Below are 9,470 nucleotides of genomic sequence, written 5' to 3'. Positions count from 1 at the left end.
TGAGAAAAAACAAACATCTAGTCAAACAATGTATGGAAAACACTGTATTTTCCATCATCTCTGGATCATCAATCAGTAGCTGTTAGAGGGGGTCACATCCGCAGCTTTGCTGTCCGTCAGGCGTATTCAGAGTGATACGAGATGACGCCACTAGGTGCTCGTACATGTAGCCATGTAGCATCCAATACCAGACTATACACTAACTCATGGCAGATCCTGAGTCTGTACTGCATTCAGACGGGAAAAGGAGCAAAATAAAACATTTAAAAACAGTAAGTTTACTAAAGAATGCTAGGTTTTTGAGTGTGCTGCTGATGGACACTATTGTCCCACAATACAATGGACAGAAAATGGAGTAGCCATGAAGAGCTGAAAAACTAACCAGCCACCAAGTAATTGTGTATGCAAGTGAAACAAGTGATAACACATCAAGAAAAACCTTAAATCTGATGAAAAACATTCTGTTGTCTCTTTGAAAACTGTTTGGCGGGGGATTGTAAGAGTTTGATTGACATTTCTTTTCCTATTAGTACAAAGTTGTAGCACAACAGGTCTAGTCCCCTCTCCATCAGCTCCACTACATTTTAAGCTGAAATTTTGCTCTTATTTCTATTTTACAAATATTGGTTGGACTTTTTGTGACTGACATTAGACGATTATAAAAAGGCTACATCAAAACATGGCTGAATCCTGGCTGAATACCAAACAACGCCGTTCCAACAGGTGACTCTTTCTTTATGCAGTACATAGGGTTCTGTGGCTCCACCAGGGCTTTGACCCGGGAGACCAGCATCCGTGGAACAATCTTAACTCATGTTCCAGGTCACCGGGTCATAACCCCTAACCTTAAACAAGTGATTTGTTGCTCCTCTAGTTCCGTATCACAACATTATTAATTACTTAAAAACGGCATTCGTCACATGTTTAAAACAGGAATAGTTTTCATAAACAATCCTACAAACCCGCTCATGAGGATGTGTTGTGTTTAGCAGTGTTCACCATGTTCACCAACTTAGTTTAGCATGTTAGCATGCCACCATTTGCTAATTAGCACAAAGTAGAGCTAAGGCTGATGGCAATGTAAGTAGTTTTACGACCAAAGTGTAAAATGTCTCAATATTTCACTGTCCGCTGTAATGTGGCCACCTCCATCTTGCTGACGTAGCAGTTATTGACAGCCAAGAGAAGTTTAAAAAGGCGGATTCCTGCATTTGGTAGGAGGTTGGTGTGGAAGATGTGTCGAACAAGCGGTGGACTTTCACCGCCCGTTTTTTGCGTAAGTTTTGTAAACTGTAACATGAAACATAACTTGTTTTTTTAACTTGCAGCAGTCACGTGACCCTTGTTACTACGTCACTTCCGGCATTTACATACATTTATTTACTGTTTAATATGTCTTTTATAACGCATTACCAGACATTTTTTGCCCTAAACCTAAGGTCAGTGGTTTTACAACATAAATCCACAGAAACTGCCGTCTTGTTTTACGACGGCGGACCGTACGTGTGAGCTATTTTTAGAACGTGCCGTTGTACCGCGATAAACGTGAGGCGCTATACATGCCCACGTGCCTCTCCCGCCGTTTATGTTGGAGAACTTGTTGCTCAGTATTAATGTGCTGAATTTGTATGTATTAATAATAATTATTATTATTATAAAATATTGTTATTATTATTATTAAGGGAATAATATATGCACCCTTTTGGCCATCAAAAAGGTGCCTTGATGTCCAACAATTAGCTCTATCCGACAGCGGGGTAAAGTAGGATTCTGTTTCTCTTCCACAAGGTGCAATCTACCTTTATGTACCTCAAAGGGTCCTAATGACTGGACCTCAATTAACTTATGGATATATTTGTGAGGGCCAAAAGTACATACAGCATATGTTCCCAAGCCGATGTCAAGGATATAACAGCTGTTTTACTTCTAAAAGTACAAATTCAGCACACTATGTCTGACAGTGAGTACACAATTTCATGGCAATCCATCCAACAGTTAAGATATTTCAATCTGGACCAAAGCAGTGAACCGGCAGACATTGCCTTCCCTAAAGCCTTTTCATTCCCTAAAGCCGAATCCTGCACACAGTCACTTCAACTCTAAAGAACTGTGTTCATGTTGTGTTTATTTTATTTGAAATACTTAAAGTTTCCTTTGTGCAGGCTGAGGCAGGAATGAATTCTGCTGCTTCTTTCATCGCAAAGCGCACTATGTTATAAAGGTTTGTTTACTACATAAATCCCCCTCAAGTTATGCTTCAATGATGACAAATGTTGCACGGTTACAGGAAACAAAATGATGATGGAAGATGAAAGTTGGAGCTCAGGCAGGAAACAAAAGATCCTTCTGTCATTTAGCGTCACAACAAAATATGAACTACGGCCATTAAGTTAAAACAAATGTTCTCTTTTCGAATAGGAGAGAAAGTATGTGGGTAATTAATTTATTCTCTAGAGTCAAGGAACACGTGTGCAAACTTCTGAAATGCACAATTCCTGTGTTTTCTTCCTGCGCAGGCAGCCAGCTCCCAGAGGTCCGCCTCATGTTTTTACTCTAAATGAGCTGCCTCGCCACCTTTAAGTGAAACCTCTGACCTCCTACTACTCTCCCACTAAAGTTCCTCCTATTGTCTGCTTTTTTCTTCTTCATTTTCCTCCTCTTTCCACATTTTAAAAGGGAACCTGTTTGTTATCGATTACACTTCTACTCACATCTCTTTTTCTGCTTTCCACTGCTTAAATTGGCTGCTTTTTTATGCTTTTGTTCTTTTTCCTTTATCCCACATACATTCGACTATCAAAGAAAAGCACGGAACACATTGTTTTTCACTAATTTCTGCTGTAAACAGATGATGCAGACTATTCTGTTGCATATTAGAAGAAGCTAAGTCTTTAAAAGCAATAAAGGGTCTTTTCTCAAAAACATTGCATCACAACACTGTATCACGCCCGATGTGACAAAATGTGGTGTAAAAGGCAGAACGAAAGAAAATGATGTACTAGTAAGATGAGTCCATGGTGTGTGTGTGTGTGTGTGTGGGTGGGTGGGTGTGTGTGTGTGTGTGTGTGTGTGTGTGTGTGTGTGTAGCATTACTGATTCATACAGGCCTCTGATCCCTGGCTGTGTGAGAGCAAAGCACCCCTCTCTCTTCTTCGACTTCACATTTCAAAATTCATTGCTGGGCTCTTGGTATTCCTCAAACCGAGCTCCAAGAAGAATCGACTATCCCATTCACCCATCAATGATTCACTGACATACCCTAGGCTGAAATTTAACAACACAGAAACCTTGGATATGTGTGTGTGTGTGTGTGTGTGTGTGTTTGTGTGTGTGTAAGTTTGCCATCTCAAGAGATGACCACCTAATGAAATGAAAAAAAACTCTGAAAAGCTTATTTTAAGAGCAACTTTTTTGTTGCCTATTGTATTTTAAGGTACTACCTCTCAAAAGAAGAAAATATTTCTATTGCATCCTGGTTGCGGCAAAAGTATAAAGGCTTTTAGTCTGAAAGCTTTGAATAATTAAGGGGGCAGTTTGATATTGCAGCCAGACTGCAGGTAGATTTGATGTAGGTCCAGCTCTTACAGAGACGTTCCAGAAATCAAAGCCCTGTTTGACGTGCCTGGACATGACAGAAGTCCTTGATGGATTCATAAGAGAAGCCTTGGATCAATACACCCCTATTGGTTCACAATCTGCTCACCTGGGACACTTCTTCAGCCAGGGAGAAAAAAGACGAGATTTTTGATTACATCATTCTTCTTTTTCGTGTGTTGTCCAGGTCCCCAACGTAGTAATTAATGAGAAAAGGTGGAACAGAGACGGACGATTGTAGCTTCAAATCAGAATGACCTCAAGCTTTTTCTTTCTTTTTTAGAAGGGAGCTTTGATGGCTTGCATAGATAAAAAAGGCTGAATTCTTGAAAGGGAGGACAATTATAGTTCTGACTGGAATTCTGCATCAGCTGCGACACAATAAGTAATGTGAAGGACAGGGCACCTACACATCGCCTCGAGGAGAGAAGAAGTTGGCATGACATCCAACCTCCCACTCAGGTGTTCCCGTCAGCTGTGGAGGTGAGGAGAGACTGGTACGAGACACGTCAATATCTCCCTCCTCACATTTCACGCTGAGGTCTGCAAGAAAATCAATCATTCTCCCATCTGCCTTCTTCTCGTTTTCTTTCTTTTAAAAGCCTTTGTCTTGTAATTATGAAAGCTGATTCACCTATTGCCTGTTGTTTTCATCTGATACTTACAAATCCTCCTCTCTGACAAAACAAAAGTTATTTCACAGTTTGAAATATCACCGCAGCATTCAGACAGCATCACACAAATCTGCCACAATTTGAGCTGATGGCCATACCAACATTGATATGATCATTTTCTGCCGTTTTTGCATTAAATGCATGTAACTGTGTAACTTTAATGAGCAGATACAATCTTCCAAGAAAAGGTACAGACACCAGCTATGTTATTGATTTTGGTGAAATGGGATCATATGTTATTGAGAAAATATCTTCTTGTTTGCCATCTGATCTATGGTTTAGGGGTTTCCTGATGGACAGGGACTGATAGCTTTAGCAACATTAACTGCTAACTGTAGCTGCAATCAGCTGTCGTCATCTTGCTAGCTCAGTTAGAAATGCTGTCAGAAGTGTTGGGAGCACTGGGAGTGCCAGTATTTCTGTGCCAGAACTGGACCAGGGCGAGTTGGCAACAGATCCTGGTTCAGTAGCCTCGATGGATATTATGGCAGAGACGATGTTACAGAGGGGGGAAAAAGAGAAAAGTGGACAGAGGACAGAGTGACGGAGCAAGAGGCTGCCAGGCAAGAGTAAATGTTGGACTGGCTTTAAGAGAACTTTGTGAAATCAAAGACTGCAGACAAACACCAAGTCTTGTTGCTGTTGGACTGGTAAGACTGGTAATATTAACTGGTTTGCTTTGTCTTGTATTGCTGCACTTGCTTGATGTTCGGCTGGTTTAGCACATAGTTTGTTATCATAAGTAATGTAATTATAACAAATGGTTGTTCACAGCTGTTCATATTTACAACAGCAATGTACAAGAAAATTGCATCGTTAACTTGTGGGGGTCCTGAGAACAATAATTACTCAGTCAAGAGATAAATCACATGTTCATGTACCTAGGGTTTCTAAGGACTTTAGAAAATAGAAGATTTGGTGATTAAGAGGCCTGAGTGTATACTCGTGAAAGGGGAAGACTAATTTTGTGGGAAAATGAGGCGCCTTTGATTTCAGTCTCACCTCACCTGTAAACACACCACATGAGTAAGAAGTCTACAACATCAGCCAAAGCTGGAATAAGTTGATTTACAAGAAAAAGCTGTGGTCCCGGCTCCACAACAAGAAAGATTAAAAGGAAAACAGATGTGGTGGGTGCCAGGATATGGGAGTTATATTGGAGGCATATTTCTTGCACAACGCATCACAAACGGCAGCCTGTTGGACCTCTGAATCATTTTTAGTAATGTTTCAGCAGTGCTGCTGTGTTGCTGTGTTGCTGTGTTGCTGTGCTGCTGTGTTGCTGTGTTGCTGTGTTGCTGTGTTGCCGTTCTCTGTCCCAGTCGTCCCGTCCGCCAGCCTCGGCGCCGCGGCCACAGAATCTCATGGGATTTCTATCACACAGGTGCCGTTGCTTATTTATCCTCCCCTCGACACATTCAGTGCCCCCAGCGAGCGTCGCTAACACCGGCTAACTATCTGTCAGTACAAGCTAACAGAGCTTTGCGTCTGTTGTCCCCCACTCCCAACACACACACACACACACACACACACACACACACACACACACACACACACGGCCCTCTCAGGGCCTAGAGCCGTGGTGGGCTCCGGTGTCTGGCTGCTAGTCTGTGTGATCTTCTCCGCAGGCGGTACTCACTCCACGGTCCTCCACAGCTGACAGGTGTGTGATAAAAACGTCCATTAGCCAGCGCGGCCCAGAACACTGACTCAAAGAGACGTCCATTCCTGAGAAAGCACCAGGACTTTGGTTTCTGCTCATTTCGCCCTCTTTCTGATCCACTCGCCTATTTAATATGAACAGACAGAGGGATAGAGATGACTGTAAAAAAAATCAGTGAAACTCCCAAAGAGTGAGTGGGCCTAAGCCCTGGGGCTGAGACAAATCACCTGAGGCAGAGTACAATTCTACTTTGTACTTTGAGACTTTTTTTCCCCCTTCAATGTCTATTTTAGTCATGAATAGGTATGAGAGGAAAATGAGGTATTTCCTTTAATTAGAAACCCTAGGTACATGAAAATGTGATCTTTTTGTTCTTTGCCTAATTAGGCTGCATGTATCTAGAAATATGCATTGTGTTCTTACCTGAGTGTAAGTTTGGGCCACCCTTAAGGGGTTGACCTACTAAAAGTTACAGGGATATCGTGTGCATGGGTGTGTGTGTGTGTGTGTGTGTGTGTGTGAGTCAACGCGTGGATACGAATGTGCACGAGAGTGTGAAAACTTTGCGCAGCCATTCAAAGTGAGAAGTGGGTGCGTTGTGACAAGAGAGTCACGGCTCTGTCTGTGAAATGGCAAGTAAAGGAAGAAAATGTCAATTCCCAATGTGTAAAACCACGTAATGACTCTCTCAGGGGGAAAGGGTAATATGGACACACACACACACACACACACACACACACACATCTAACGCTTGGTTTTTACTCCGGCTATACCTTCATCTGCCCCTCAACAGACAGTGGGTCTCTGGGGAGAACTGACAAGAGGTGTGTGTGTGTGTGTGTGTGTGTGTGTGTGTGTGTGTGTTCATTTTATCCTTCGACTCACCTGTCAAAGTAAACCAGGTAGTTCTGTGAAGGTTAAGACAAGGAGATCTACTTTAGAGACAGACAGGAGAAACAAAAGAAAGGCAGAGGGTTTTGTCTTTCTTTTTTTCTTTAAGGTTTTGTTAGCATTTTGACAAATGATGCAGCTGACCCGAGCTTTTCTTGCATCACAAAGCAACGCTCCCATGGCCTAAAACTGTTGGCTTTCTGTCCGTCAGTATGGCGAGATGGTCTCCTGACCAGCGGCTGATACTTCCCCACGTTTGCTGACTCTTTCCTTGTTCTGCTCCACAGTTAGACAGTGATGCATCAGAGACAGAGAGTGAGGCCTGATGGCTTTCAGAGGCCGTGTGTGTTTACATTAAATAATCCGGTTACTGCCAGCTTTCTGAAGTAACCGGATTTCTTAACGTCATGTAAATTACAGAGCATGTTTTCTTTAATCAGGGGAAGAGGTTAAGAGGAATCTGGTTAGCACGGATAGATTTTGAGTGAAGAAAATAAAATTACTGGCCGAAGGATAAAAGCATTAACCTTGATATATGATTGGAGACTGGAATCAGACATTTAGACTACTAAGGACATTTCTCATAGTAGACGTATTACAAAATGAAGCTAAAAACCAACCAGACTTACTACAGTCTGGCTCGGTGACTGACAAGAAAAAACATGTGAACCCTTTAAAATGAACCAGTTTTCTGCATTAATTTGTTATAAAATATGATCTGATCTGCATCTAAATCCCAAGTGTAGACAATTACAATGCGTTTAACCTTTTGCCACACAAACAATTGCAAGAAGCATCTGCTGATGTGAACCATGCCTTACAAAAAAAGAGATGGCTGGAGAGCTGCGATCAATAATTGTTGATTTGCATAAGACTGTAAAGGGTTAAACCCAGACTGTCCTCACCACAAAATGGCTGTACTGGTTGCCAGTACAAGCCGATAATTCTCGTATTAATGTACTGATCTTAGATGGCTACCACTACTGGCTGTAGTAAATATGACTGAAGCAAAAGAAGAATTCAGGTGACACTGTATAAAGAGTGACAAAGTCCGCAGAAGGCCGAGGTTAGGGTCGGTCAGGACGTTCACAGTGAGACTGCTGTTCATGTCTGGTGTGCAACGAAAAATCAAGTTTAAGTTATTTTAACTTCACCGTTGGTGAGGTCATTACCATACATGATGTCATGTCACGTAATGACCTCACATACTTATTCTAGCACGAACCATGATCTTTTCCTAATTCTGTTTTGTTTCACAGCATTAACCACATAAACCTGAAACTGTCATGGTCACACAACATTTCACAACATTAAATTATACAGTCATATGTCTTGTCATTTTGAGGAATCAATTTCAAATTCACTTTCATAACTGACGTACATAGGACCATAGCCAAACACATTGTTGATGAAGAAAAACATAACGGTGGCTTATTGCAAAGAGTTAACTAGTCTAGCTCAGTTGAGTAGCAACAAATCAATTTATACATGGTGTGGTTAAAGTTGAATCAAACATTTAAATGTATTAACTTGTAGATTAAGATACATTTAATTACTCACTCACTTTCCAAATTAAGTGAGTAAAACACACATTTTACATCTCCTTTGTCACTACTGTGTTTCCCCCGATGACTGTCCAGATCGTAGTATCTGCATGTTTTCAGCATCAGCTTTTTTAGAGTGGAGAAATCTGAGTAAAAAGGCACAAAACGAAGGCACTACAACCCCTCTACTCATTCCACGGTATTCTTGGCCATTGTAAAAGCCTCAAACCTCTGTCTTTGTAAAAGAGTTTACACTTAACAGTGTTTCTAACTATGTTTATGCAAGTGAGAATTTGCATGTCGACGAGAAGGAATGAAAGGGAAATTTAGCATTGCCTGTGGTGACTCACAGACGTGTCCTTCCATTTCACCAAAGTCAAAGTGAAACTGACAATAAGTCTGAGGATGTGAGCTCCCACAGCGGAGCAGCACACTAATTGTAAAATTCAGAAACTCCTCTGCGAGGAAAACCATGCACTCATTAATCACTAATGCAATGCAATGCAAATGAAATAATCTAATGTCCCCAAACAAGAGCTGATAAGTTCAACTGCTATTTTGCTCTTTGCATTATTAAATGTGAAGTGGTGTCTGTACTATAGAGCCTGCAGAGAGCTGCTGTGCTCTTCTATATTACAGAACTGTGTTAGAAAGAAGGGCATGTTCTTTGAAGTTTCCACAGACCTACTGTATGTCAACCTCCTGTCTCTTGCTATGAAGGCAGAGATGAGAGCGCACCTTGATCTGTGACACAGAGAAAATCTTATCTAATGTGATCTAATGCCAGTAACTAACATATAACCTTGGTCATATGTGATATAATGTGAATAACTAGCATGTCACCTTGATGTGTGCAGTCACTGCGGTGTCATCACGCCCCCCTCCTCACCCTCCCTCCCTCTTCCTCCTCACCCTCCTTCCCTCTTCCTCCTCACCCTCCCTCCCTCTTCCTCCTCACCCTCCTTCCCTCTTCCTCCTCACCCTCCCTCCCTCTTCCTCCTCACCCTCCCTCCCTCTTCCTCCTCACCCTCCCTCCCTCTTCCTCCTCACCCTCCTTCCCTCTTCCTCCTCACCCTCCCTCCCTCTTCCTCCTCACCCTCCTCC

Source organism: Centropristis striata, chromosome 14 (genome assembly GCF_030273125.1).
Source record: "Centropristis striata isolate RG_2023a ecotype Rhode Island chromosome 14, C.striata_1.0, whole genome shotgun sequence".
Classification (NCBI taxonomy): domain Eukaryota; kingdom Metazoa; phylum Chordata; class Actinopteri; order Perciformes; family Serranidae; genus Centropristis; species Centropristis striata.
This window is presented reverse-complemented; position numbering follows the sequence as displayed.